Raw genomic sequence first — 13,355 nt, 5'->3', positions numbered from 1 at the left:
TTAAAAGTTATTGTGACACATAAACCTTCACATACTTTTTATAGTTAAGCTCACATGTAATAATTAGAATCATAGAACCACGGGGTTATAGGAGATCAAAAGGGTCATCTACACAAACAACAAGGAGTCCGGTGGCACCTTAAAGACTCCTTGTTGTTTTTGTGGATACAGAATAACACAGCTACCCCCTGATGCTTGACACCACATAAAGGTCATCTAGTCTACCCCCCTGCCAAAATGCAGGACTTGTTGTGTCTAAACCAGGAACTGGCAACGTTTGGCGTGCGGACCATCAGGGAAATCCACTGATGGCGGAGACAGTTTGTTTACCTGCAGCGTCCAGAATCACAGCTCCCACTGCCGGCCGTTGCATCGTTTCAGGCCAATGGGAAGTGGCGCAGGCCGAGGGATGATCCCTGGTCTAAACCATCCCAGAGAGATTACTTCTTTTAAAAACCTTCAGTGAAAGAGCTTCCACACTTCCCTATGCAGTTTCTTCCATTGTCCTGCTGTTCTTACAGTTAGGAAGTTTTTTTTTTCTTCTGATATTTAAACTAAATCTGCTAAACTGTAGTTTGAAGCCATTGCTCCTTGCCCTGACCTCTGTGGCAGGAGAGAACAACTTTTCTCCACCATTTTTTATGGCAGCCTTTCAAGTATTTGTAGACCTCTATCATGTCTCCCCTTAATCTCCTCTTTCCAAACTAAACATACCCCGTTCCTTCAGCCTTTGCTCATATGCATTCCATTCTTTTGATCATCTTTGTTGCTCGCCTCTGGATCCTTTCCAGTTTCTCTACATCCTTTTTCATTGGGCTTAAAAAATTATTTTACAACAATTCCACTATAATGAATGGGGAGAGATATGCACCAAATAGTAGGATTGATAGAGAAATCCCAGCAAAATAGATAGAGAACCTCCTAAACGAGCCAACGGGAAATGCTGACAAGAGAGGTGTGCCCTAAGCCCCACCTCCTCACTGAGATAGGAGCCCAAGTCTGGACTACCAGGAGGTACATATTTCTGCTGGCAATCCACAGGTGAGAAACTAACTATTGGAGTCAGGTTGCTTAGGCACCAAACTTGTTTCTTGTGTGACTAAGTAAGGCAGGCACCTCACTCCACACAAAACAACCGGGTGGGGAGAGGGAAGAGGAGAAGAAGGAGGTGGTGGTGGTTGTGATGGTACCCACCCTTTAACTTTTAGCTCTCAGATTCCACAGGAGTGTTTGAGGGAGCCCCACATCAGAGTGTCCCTGATAAGGTCACACAGAAAGAGTATGGAAGAGGTGACTGAGGAAGGAACCCTGCCAGACACCATTGTGAGTGAGAGAGGGTCAGAGGAGACCTTACCTGACAGGTTGCTGAAGGAGCAATGGACAGAGTGGTAGGAAAGGAGAAAGTCATAAAGCCCAAGGAAGAACAAGATTTCAAGGATTATGGTCCAGATTCATAAAGTTACTGAGGCAGCTAACTGAGTATTTAGGCACCTAAACCCACCATTTAGGCACTGCTAAGATTCTCAAGCCCTCACTCAGCTGCCACTTAACCCCACAGGTGCCTAGGTTTCCATTGGTCAGGTTGAGCAAAGCCACATAAGTCCTTATGCTGTGCTACAGCTAACGAGTTCCTTGGAGTCGCAGCACAAGCCAAATCCCCAGCAGCACTAAGCAGGATTTTCAAGCTAATGTGTTTTCCTATCTACCTTGCCAGTGGGACCCAATCCTATAGGTGTTCTCAGAGCACAGCCCTGGTGAGTATGCTAAACACCAGGCTATAAGGTATACCGATACAGAGTGTTTTTCAGTGTCTCCTGTGGAAGCTGTTCCACTTTGGCACAATGATTATTTATCCATTTATTTATACAGGGAGATTGACTCCATAGCCTGGTTGTTCAAGATCTCATCTGAAATGTGGGAGAGCTGAGTTCAAGTCCCTCCATTCTCCAGACAAAGCAGAGCCCAGATTGGATTATGGGTATCCACATCCCAAATGAGTGCCCTAACCACTGTGCTATTGGCTCTTCTGGGATTTCTCTCTGTGTTTTTTCATGAGAAAGGGCTAGCCTGGCTTAGACTCCTAACTCCAGGAGAGGGTTATGGTTCAGATTCCAGAGATGAGGGAGGCCTCTCAGTCAGGCACCTAAGACTAAGATCAGTGGGAGATAGGCATCTATGTACCTTTCTGAATCGAGCCTATGCCCTGCCCCTTACCTAACATTTCACTCCTGACTGGTTTAGGCAGCTCATCACTCAGTTTGCTGGCATCTGAGGATCGCTTCCCTTTGGTGCCTTAGGCTATGGCTATAGTGCAGCTTAAGTCAACATAAGTTATGTCACTCAGAGTTATAGCCACCTCCTTGAGTGACATAACTTGTGCTGACTTAAGCACCAGTGTGGACAGTGCTATGATGGTGGGAGAGCTTCTCCCACCACCGTAGCTACTGTCACTAGTAGGGGCTGGAGTAATTAAGCCAACGGGAGAGATCACATGCATCATCCTAGAGCAGCTACACAAAGAGGTTACAGCAGCATCAGTGCAGCTCCTTTACTGTAAACTCTCTAATGTAGCCAGACCCTAACTATCCCCATAGACAGAAAAACAGGGTACCTAACTTAAGACTGAGAATTCCAGTAGACTGCAATGTGCCTCTGGTTCAGGCATTGGAATGCTAATCCTTACAGCACATAAGAACCTTTTTCAATCTGGTCCCAAATAATAAAAAGCATCAGAAAGGAGAAGAGGGCATAGAATTTAGCCAAGATAAGATTGTTAGAAACTTTGATGAGCACAGTTTCACTGGAAAAGGCAGAAACCAGACTGGAGGGGAAGGAAAATGGGGTTGGATAAGAAAAACTCAGGACAATGGCTGTAAACCCGGTATGACCAAAGAATATGTCATGTTGTTCTGTAAGTATTGATTAAAATGATTGCTGCAGCTATTCTGTCTTCTGGTTAGGGATTTATTAAGAAGCTGGGTGTGAAAAGTGAAGAGAGAAGGAATGATGGATATTTCTATCCTGGATTCCTCTAAGATAAGATAGGAAAAGGATATTGAGCTCCATAGTTGAACAAGTCAGAGAAAGTTAAACAGTAAATTGATCTCTGTACGGGGTTAGCTATACTGTCATTTTATAATTTATTTCATTGACATCACTTTATTTTGTTGGTTGTTTTTTTTTTAAAGAAAACAATATATGTGCTATATATGTACTAAGTAGAAGTGGTATTCATAATAAATTGAACATATTTATTGTAATATGTGGAGTTCTTGATGCTTCTGAAAACTATGTTGTTCTTATATAAAAACATTTGTGATACAGTGAAATTAACATATACTAATGAAGATCCAATCCTGCTTTCCTGTTTGGATGAAAAATCCATTGAAGACAATGGGAGTTTTGTCCGAGCAAGGACTGCCATTTTGGGCCACAAAGTTCTACTGTTTTTGATCGGCATTGGTTATTCAGTGGATTCCTGTGTCCATCGGAACATCAGAATTTCCATACTTATTTATTTAGCATGTGCACAGTCATCTAGCCAAGCGGTGGCATCTTTAGTAGCATGATGCAGTTCTTCTAGGCCACCGCTGAACCTAGTCAGCAGCATTCATCAACGATGTGCATCATCATCTGTGTCGCACCGGTTGACTGCACAGAGACTTTGTCCAGTACAGAACCTGTTCAACAGGGACCATTGGCAACGGGGCAGGTCAAAACCAGATGGGTAAATTGTGGGGTCGGCGACGAGAGACTGGTTGGGGATTATAACAGATATCTGCCCTAACATTCTGGTGTAGCAGATGAGGCCATAATGGGGGACGTCACAGCAAACATCCACCTGGTGGTTTAAATAGGTCATTGTGCAGTGGCAGGCTTGAGTTGACACGTACTTTCTCCAGTGGCAACCTCTTGTCTGATAAAAGGAGGAGCAACATTGCTCAGAACTGGAAACCATGGGAATGGAGTCAGATGCAGGGTGCTGGAGATGATACATATGGTGGCAGTTTGGTGTGTGACGATCGACTCCAAACTGGTGAGCAGGACTCCACCACCGAACATGAGGTGGCAAGAGCTGATGCCCACAAAGTTGGAGCACGAGCATCCAATTACGAACCTGCCAGTTTGCTAAGAAGATTGTTGCACGTCTTAACTTTAGCTGCTGTCTTCTTCAGGTGGGCATGGTAACTCAGTGTGCGATTTAAGGTCACATGCTTCATGCTTCATGCTTCACCTTCTGACCATTCAGATAAACATTCAGTTCTTCGGTTGCACTGGCAAGATGAAGATGGAACAAACTGGAGACTGTATTACCATACTGGACCATACCATTAATCCATTTAGACCGGTATCCTGGCTCTGACAAGACTAGATGCTTCAGAGAAAGGTGAAGAAAACCCTGCAGCTGGCAGTTATGGAACAATCTGCCTTCAGGGAAAATTTCCTCCGAGCCATCATTAATTGGAGTCTGTCTGAAGTGTAGAAGGATGATGTATATCTATAACTGCTTGGAAACTGAGGCAGGGGGACGGGGGAGGACGGAGGCTTGTGAAAACATTCATGACATATGTGTCTCCTTTTGATCAGAAACTTTTGAAGTTATTTTTAACTCATTCCAAAAATCTTGGGGTTATTTTTATTTTTTTAAATCCTCGTTATTATAACTTGGTATTGTGACGGGGCAAGGCCAGATGGCTGTAGAAAAGTAGTGGGAGATAGATCTATTAGCCCCAGGCTAAACAAATCCCTGGTACCAGGATAAGTAAATGGCAACTTCTCCAGGTCAGTTAAGACACCTGGGGACAATTAATATCTTTCCAGAAGGCAGGGAAGATAGCTAGGTTGATTGGGACACCTGAAGCCAATTAGGGGCTGGCTGAAACTAGTTAAAGGCCTTCCAGATAGTCAGTTGGGTGTGCGTGTCAGGAGATGTAGGAGGAAGCCACGCTGTTGGAGGAATTGAGCAGTACAAATCATTCAGGTGCAAGGAAGGAAGCCCTGAGGTAATGGTGAAGTAGATATTGAGGAAGTGGGGGCTGCTGTGGGGAAGTGGGGGCTGCTGTGGGGAAGTGGCCCAGGGAATTGTATACATCCTATTTCCAAAAAGTCAGCTACCATAGCCGCTACTATAAGGGTTCCTGGGCTGGAGCCCGGAGTAGAGGGCGGGCTCGGGCTCCCCCCCTCCCATCACCGATGAATCACTGAGACTGGGAGACAACAGAAACTGTGCAAGGGAGGGTTGCTTCTCCTCACCTCCCTTGCTGGCTTATGATGAAAATGGCTCAGTAGTCTGTGACCCTTGTCTCTAGAGAGAGAAGAGCTATGTGGAGGGTCACAGTGAGCCTCGGAGGCTAGCAAAATCCTCCAGGAAGTGCAGGACCCAGGGAGACAAGGACAGAGTTTTGTCACTGTATGTTTTTGTTATCCCTATTCATGGCTTTTTTCCTTCTATCTTACTAACTTCTTGGCCTCAATATCTTGTGACTGAGTTTCATAGACTAATCCTGTGTTGTGTACAAGTATTTCCCTTTATCAGTTTTAAAATTGCTACTTCTTACATTTCTTATAATGTTCCCTTTCTCTTGTATTATAAAAAGAAGTGAACAGAAATTCTACCTTCAGTATTGCTTCCATCTTTCAGCTGCAGATTATTTCATAATTTTTTTCATAAATTATTTCTATAGAAATTCTCACAGCAATTATGGAATAAACGATGAACAAATATGACACAACCTGCTCCTATTTTTAATTCCTTTAGAAAACTCCAGAAAGTGTTGAAGCCTAAAGTTCCTACTGGAAGATTAATGATGGTGTAAACCATCAATGTACTTTCTGTGCATCACTTTTCAGCCTTTTGGCTAAGATCAAATGTTCATTTTGTGTAAATGCATAATAAAATGTGCACAGCACAGTCTGGTTTGAACAGGACTTTGAATGCCAACAGTAGTAATGTTGACATATTTCCATTTCAGCTGGAAAACAAAATCAACTTATGACATATATCTTGAGAAAATCCACACTGTTGGTCTTGCATTCATTTTTTGAGAAGAAGCAATTACATTTCCCAATTTCAACAATAAAGCAATCTTAAAACCTCTAACTGAGACTAGTTTCAATACTATAGATCTCTTAAATGTCTAACTTTGGGGTACAATAACTTTAATTCTGTATGTGTTTATGCATTTAACATGTGCAGTATTTCTTCAAGAGGGATTTACTGGCTGCATTCTATATCCTTGGCATAAATTGGTGCACAGAAGATCTATTTAACAAGATGATTTGCTTAACAGATCAGACAATCGCTCTGTTTTATCATTTAGTATGCAGGGGTTTATTCATGTAAATGGTTTTATTATTTTCAAGAGAATGTCACTGAATGTACAGAATTGGAATATATCAGCATATGTAGTACATGCATTCTGCTATATCCTGGAGTTTCCTGTACCCCTATATACCATGCTATGTAATCCCCAAATCAATCCAAATTCATGAATAAGATTTTGATATGGAGTAGGGAGGTGGGCTGCTTTCAGATATTTGGATGGAGAGAGGTACAGTCTCCTTAGGAGGGGTTGAAAAAATGCCAGTCGTTCTGTCTGCTGTGGCATCCTGCTCTTAACACATGACCAATTCTAATTGAGAAACCTGTCCAATTACCCATATGCTTGAGGTGGATCTTCACATATAATGCAGCAAGTTGGATCTGGTTCATCAGGTTAAGGGAAATGTCATGAGGCTAAAATTAAATCACTGAAAATGTACCTGTCTCTTATGGATAATAGGTTATGAAGATGGTATTGGGAAGGGGCCCAATGTAATGAGAACATACTACTGAGTCAATACTTTTGAAATACTGAAGGGAAATGAAAGAACCAAATGGCTATAAAATGAATACATTTTCTTAAAATAAGTGATAATTCTTTAATGAAAAATAATTACAAACACTTTGATACTTCAGCTGTTTACACTGCAATATATTCAGTATGTATTCTAACAGTAATAATGGTCTTCAGTGCCACATGTATCCTAAAAAAAAACATATTAGACCAAAAATATGTGACAGAGACCCCGGTATTATCTTTCAGGAAACCCAGAATTAATTGGCTCTGCCCACCTAAGCACTTTCCCCTTTTAATTTATCCGCCGAGGGCAGTATGATCAGTACAGTATCCTCTGTGTTGTTTTTATATGTAATTCAGTGGTTTTTTATGGGGCTCCAAACTTTCATTGTGAAGCAGATTTTTGTATTGCAATGTGTAGCTGATCTGTGGAAGTTGTCAGAGCTGAATGTTTTCAGGTCACTCAGGGCTCTTGTATCCAGGAAGGAGTAAGAGATAGTGTTTGTTTGTTTTTTGTTGGTGAGTAAAAAATTGGGTGTGTGGTGAGTGTCCCATTTCCTCACTTCCAACCTCAGCAATCCTCATCAGCAAGTACTTGCTCTGCTGAATCACACCACAATATTTGTCAGTATGACATCAGCAAAGATGGTGAAGCATGATTAGATTTTTGTTTCTAGTAAAATGGTCAACAGCTAAATAGTGGCTATGGATATTTAAATTGTCATAATTGGGCTGCAAAGTTTATCACCCTTTTGTGCTAAATGGTAGCAGTTCATACCCCTGAGCTATTCTTTCAGGCTGTCAGCAAATTCAGGCACACATCCCTCCATTAATTTAAATTCAGTTCATATTTTGAAGGTTACAGTCACTATAATAACTATAAAAAGAAAAGGAGTCCTTGTGGCACCTTAGAGACTAACAAATTTATTTGAGCATAATCTTTCGTGAGCTACAGCTGACTTCATCGGATGCATTAAGTGGAAAATAATAATAACTATAGTTGTTGGTCCTTAGTCTGAAGTAATGTTTTAAGGTTATGTACGTTAAATACCCCTTACACTAATTTAAATGTCCTTATACCTAATTTACCCATATGCAAGGGAATCTAAATTGGTCTGGGCTATGGTAGATGCCTTGCCATAGTTTTACAACTTGTTGGATGTATAGATGTGTCTGTTCTTTGCTTCTTTTCTAGTCCCACAAAAGACAGGGAGGATTACATAGGCAGGAAGCCAGGGGAAAAAACCCTCAAACTTCCATGGTAGCTTTATTTCAGCCTAATCCATATTTGGGGATGCTGAAATAAAGATGTAAGTAACAATGCAGCTATGTCACTCAGAAGGATAACCTTCAGAGTAAAGCCGGTTTTCATGTAGCCTTTCACCTTTTCCCAAAATCAGACTCAGTGATGGACCAAATTTCTTGCTTCTAAAGTCTCACTGAAGTAAGTGGAATTTCACCAGGAAAGAATTTGCTCCATCAGGTTTATCTGTCTCAATGTTGAACTACTTCAATTAATTCTCATGATGGTACATCACTTTGAACATGTAAACCACAATATACAGTCATAACGCTGGAAACCATTTGAAACTTTTCCAACCCTCTTCTCTCTTACACACCCACTGAAACAAATACCATTGTATATCTGTGATGAGGTATACAAATGTTGCACTGGGCCACAAGGATAAAGGGGCTGCTCTGGACTCAGCCAGCCCGGCCCCATCTGCGTCAGATGCACAGGCTGGAGGGAGAGTTCAAAGAAGTAGAACATCTCACTTGGGGGCAGCCAAGGAAGAGAGCAGACCTGCAACTTGCAGCTCCTGAGGAAAGAGCTGAGGGAAAGCAGGATCTCTCCCTACAATACCTGTCCAAAAGTCCCACCCTGAGGAAAGGAAGGACCTGCTTTAGGTATGCCCTGAGAGGGAGGCATTCTCTCACATGGACTCAGTTTATTTGTATTAATTTCCCTTGTTTTTGTTCTACCCCTGAAGGAGAGAGATGTGGAACTACTCTGGAGGGCCAAGGCATGAGAGGAGGCAGCTGCCACTCCAAGAGGTAGAGAGTTACTACACCCCATCCAGCCATAAAGAGGCACCACGAGATGAGCTGATCCTCTTCACACTTTCCTGTACAGTCTGAGAACTGTGGACAATAGAGTAGTGGTAGGAAGTGGCCTGGGGAGGGCAGCTTTAAGGAGCTCCTGGGTTTTGGGCACTTTTGTCACCCTCACAGGTCTCTGGACTGGAGACTGGTGGAGTAGGAGAGCACAGATTCCTCTGCCAAAATCCCTTCTGTCGGTCCAAGGTCCTAAGCCATGACCACTAACCAACACTCCCCATCAGTGAAGACCATCACAACATCTCACACCTCAGTTGTTATTTTTTTATTTATTTTTTTAAATGACAATTGCTTTTGGCATGGAACATCATCTCCCCATCCCCACCCATTTTTAGCATACTGGCTGAGTTAAGTTGATTACACTTGTGGGGGTGCTGAACATAAGTTGGGTATTTAAATAGTCATCTATTTCTATTGATATGAGAAATATGGATGGGATTCTAAGTCTCAATTTGAATTCTACCATGGATGTATGGGGTTAAATCAAATACCTACTTTTGCTTTTAGGCATTTTTGTAATATTCAAGTTGGTGTGAAAACACACATGTGACTTTAATTGGTAAAGTGAAACTTGAACGCAAGAATAAAGTATAATTTTGTTCAATGATTTTTTTATGAATTGTTTTCTTATTTTTTCAGCTTAAATGTTTGAAACCTTTTATAAGAAACACATGAAAATGCCAAAGAGGTTTTTAGGGTGTAATAAATCAGTGTTCTAATTATTTTAAGTTGCTTTCTAAGGGTATGTAACCCTAAAGAGGCAAATGCAGACAATACTACTACCGCCATCTAATGAAGATTTCTTTGCAGCTCAAATATAGACAGATATGCTTTAAAACTTTCTGTCCCTCAAAAACACTTTAGTTAAATTAGGGCTATGGTTAATTCACAATAACAATGCATAATAAGGACAGAGTGTCAGTAAGTCTCAACTGACTTAGTGTCACTGAGACTGACTGAGTGAAACTGAGTGTGTAATTAAATTTATTCAAGCAAAGAAACAGTGTTCCTCTAGGTCTATGTACAATACTAGAAAGTCAGCAAAAGAGTACCACTGGTTAAGGTAATTCTACAGTACGGAGAATCACCAGTGATTGAATGCAGGAAAACAATCCCCTTTCCGGGCTCTCAAAAATTTAGACTTCTTCCATTTCCTAAGTATGTTCACAGGAGCATAGGTGCAAAAGAGGAAAATATGGACAATGAGCATTGGGCCCTGTGGAGGCATTGTGGATGACTACACAGGGATAAAAGTCCTACTGCATAACCGCGGCTGGCCAGGATCAGCTGACTGAGGCTCATAGGGCTTGGGTTGTGAGACTACAAATTGCTGTGTATATGCTCAGGCTAGGGCTGGCTAAAGAGTCAGCTCATAAGAGAAGGGAGGAGCTAGTGTACAGGAGAGGGTGGTTGAGAGCCAGAAACACCCAACAAATATTCTCTAAACTGAGGCCAATTAATGCTCCAAGCCCACCTCCCATTCCCAGCCTGCCTCAAAAAACACCACCAAATATGAAAATGTACAAACAAAGAAAAAACCCTGCAAGAGTAAAACTTCATGCTGGCGGAAGTCCAGCAGCAGAGTGGGGGCTATCCAGTTTATTGCACGGAATGTAGCATGTACGATTACCTGCCTTGTGGGCAGGTGGTTTATGTGTGCATTTGGTGCAAGCAAGTCATGGCGCTCAGAGACCAAGTACAGGCTCTTCAGGCCAGAAGTGGATGAACAGGAGTAGCTAATGGAGACAGAGAGGTACAGTAGACAATACATTCCAGGAGAGAGTAGAGTGGTCCCAACCCTAGTCTGACTGTTTTTGTGCTGTTGAGGAGGATGAACATCTCAGAGAATGAGAACATCAAGCTGGAGAGGAGGGAAACGTTCCTATAGCTGGGACCCTCCTTCCAGATGATGTCATGGTACCCTCTTGCACTGAGAATACCTCTTTGGGAGAGGGAACCCCAGTCATTAGGAAGAGACAGGTAATAATAATGGGGGATTTGATTAGTATAAATATAGATAGTTGGGTTTGGGATGATTGTGGGAACTGCATGGTGAATTGCCTGCCAGATGCAACCGTGGACCTCTTGAGACATTTAAATAGACATCTGAGCAGTGCTGGTGGGGAGTGAAATGCCTTCAAGCTGCATGGAAACTTTTTAAAAAACACCATAATAGATGATCAAATTATATGTGTACACCAAATAAAGAAATAAAGTAAGAGGATCAAAAAAATGCTACCATGCCTGAACAACAGAGTTGTCATAAATATAAAGGGAAGGGTAACCGCCTTTCTGTATACAGAACTATAAAATCCCTCCTGGCCAGAGGCAAAACCCTTTCACCTGTAAAGGGTTAAGAAGCTAAGGTAACCTCGCTGGCACCTGACCAAAATGACCAATGAGGAGACAAGATACTTTCAAAGATGGAGGTGGGGGGAGGGGTCAACAATGGGTCTGTCTGTGTGTGTGATGCTTTTGCCGGGAACAGAACAGGAATGGAGTATTAGAACTTGTTTGTAAGTAATCTAGCTAGAAATGCATTAGATTTCCTTTTGTTTAAATGGCTCGTAAATAAGCTGTGCTGAATGGAATGTAAATTCCTGTTTTTGTGTCTTTTTGTAACTTAAGGTTTTGCCTAGAGGGATTTTCTATGTTTTGAATCCAATTACCCTGTAAGGTATTTACCATCCTGATTTTACAGAGGTGATTCTTTTACTTTTTCTTTAATTAAAATCCTTCTTTTAAGATCCTGATTGCTTTTTCATTGTTCTTAAGATCCAAGGGTTTGGGTCTGTGCTCACCTATGCAAATTGGTGAGGATTTTCATCAACCCTTCCCCAGGAAAGGGGGTGTAGGGCTTGGGGGAATATTTTGGGGGGAAGACATCTCCAAGTGGGCTCTTTCCCTGTTCTTTGTTTAACACACTTGGTGGTGGCAGCATAGGGTTCAAGGACAAGGCAAAGTTTGTACCTTGAGGAAGTTTTTAACCTAAGCTCGTAAGAAAAAGCTTACGGGGTCTTTCATGCAGGTCCCCACATCTGTACCCTAGAGTTCAGAGTGGGGAAGGAACCTTGACAAGAGTAAAAGAGGCAGAGTCAAAAAGACATCCTTTAAAAATTGAAAGTCAAGCCTACTGACAAATCTAAGAAACTGTCCCAGGTGAAGATGTCAATAGAGAAGCTTTTAGAACAAATTGATACATAAAACAGTAATAAGTCACGAGGACCAGATGTCATTCACCCAAGAGCTCTGAAGGAATTCAAATATGAAATTACAGAACAGTAGTGGTATGTAACCTATTGAGCTGTAACTGATGACTGGCAGATAGCCAGTGACGCCGATTTTTTTTTAAATGGCTCCAGAGGTGATCCTAGAAATTACAGGCCAGTAAGCCTAACGTTAGTATCTTGCAAGTTGGTTAAAACAACTTGTAAAGAAGAAAATTATCAGAAACATAGATGAACATTTGTAAAGGAAAATCATGCTTACCAAGCTATTATAATTCTTTGAGGGGGTCAACAATACGTGGACTACGGTGCTCCAGTGAATATAGTGTAAGTGGACTTTCAGAAAACCTTTGACAAGATACCTCAACAAACACGCTTAAGCAAAGTAAGGAATCATGAGCTAAGAGGGAAGGTCCTCCCATGGATCAGTAACTGGTTAAAAGATATGAAACAAAGGATAGGAATCAATGGTAGTTTTGACAGTGAAGAGAGGTAAATATCAGGGTCCCCTAAGGGTCTCTACTGGGACCAGTGCTCCTCCTCATTGTCATAAATGACTTGGAAAAATGGGTACACAGTGAGATGGCAATATTTGCAGATGGTTCAAAATTACTCAAGATAGTTAAGTCCAAAGCAGATTGTGAAAAATTGCAAAAGGATCTCACAAAAGAGGGGGACTGGGAAACAAAATGGCAGATGTTGATAAATGCAAAGTAATTCACATTGGAAAATATAACCCCAATTGCGCATACAAAATGATGGGGTCTAAATTAGTTGTCATAATTCAAGAAAGGAATCTTGGAGTTATTATGGATAGTTCTCTGAAAACATCTGTTCAATGTACAGCAGCAGTCAGAAAAGCTAATAGAATGTTCGGAACCATTAGGAAAAGGATAGATAAAAAGACAGAAATTTCCACAGTGAGAATCCTCCAAAGATTTACAGTTGGAGGAGGTCATGTCATGGTGTAAACTGAGTCCTCACCTCAAGCTGAAACTTATTCACTGACTTCTGTCCATTATACATAAGGTCTTCAAGTTTAACACGTAAAACTTCAAATAGAAATGTGGCAGTTGTACCTTCCCTTGTACTGCTAACGTTCTCAGGATAGAGAAGAACTTTCCAGCCTTTCTGACATAGAAATATTGTCTTTTTCACTATCAGGCAAATT

Source organism: Chelonia mydas, chromosome 1 (assembly GCF_015237465.2).
Source record: "Chelonia mydas isolate rCheMyd1 chromosome 1, rCheMyd1.pri.v2, whole genome shotgun sequence".
In the NCBI taxonomy this organism is placed as follows: domain Eukaryota; kingdom Metazoa; phylum Chordata; order Testudines; family Cheloniidae; genus Chelonia; species Chelonia mydas.
The sequence above is the reverse complement of the archived record's forward strand: the minus strand, read 5'-3'. Positions refer to the sequence as shown.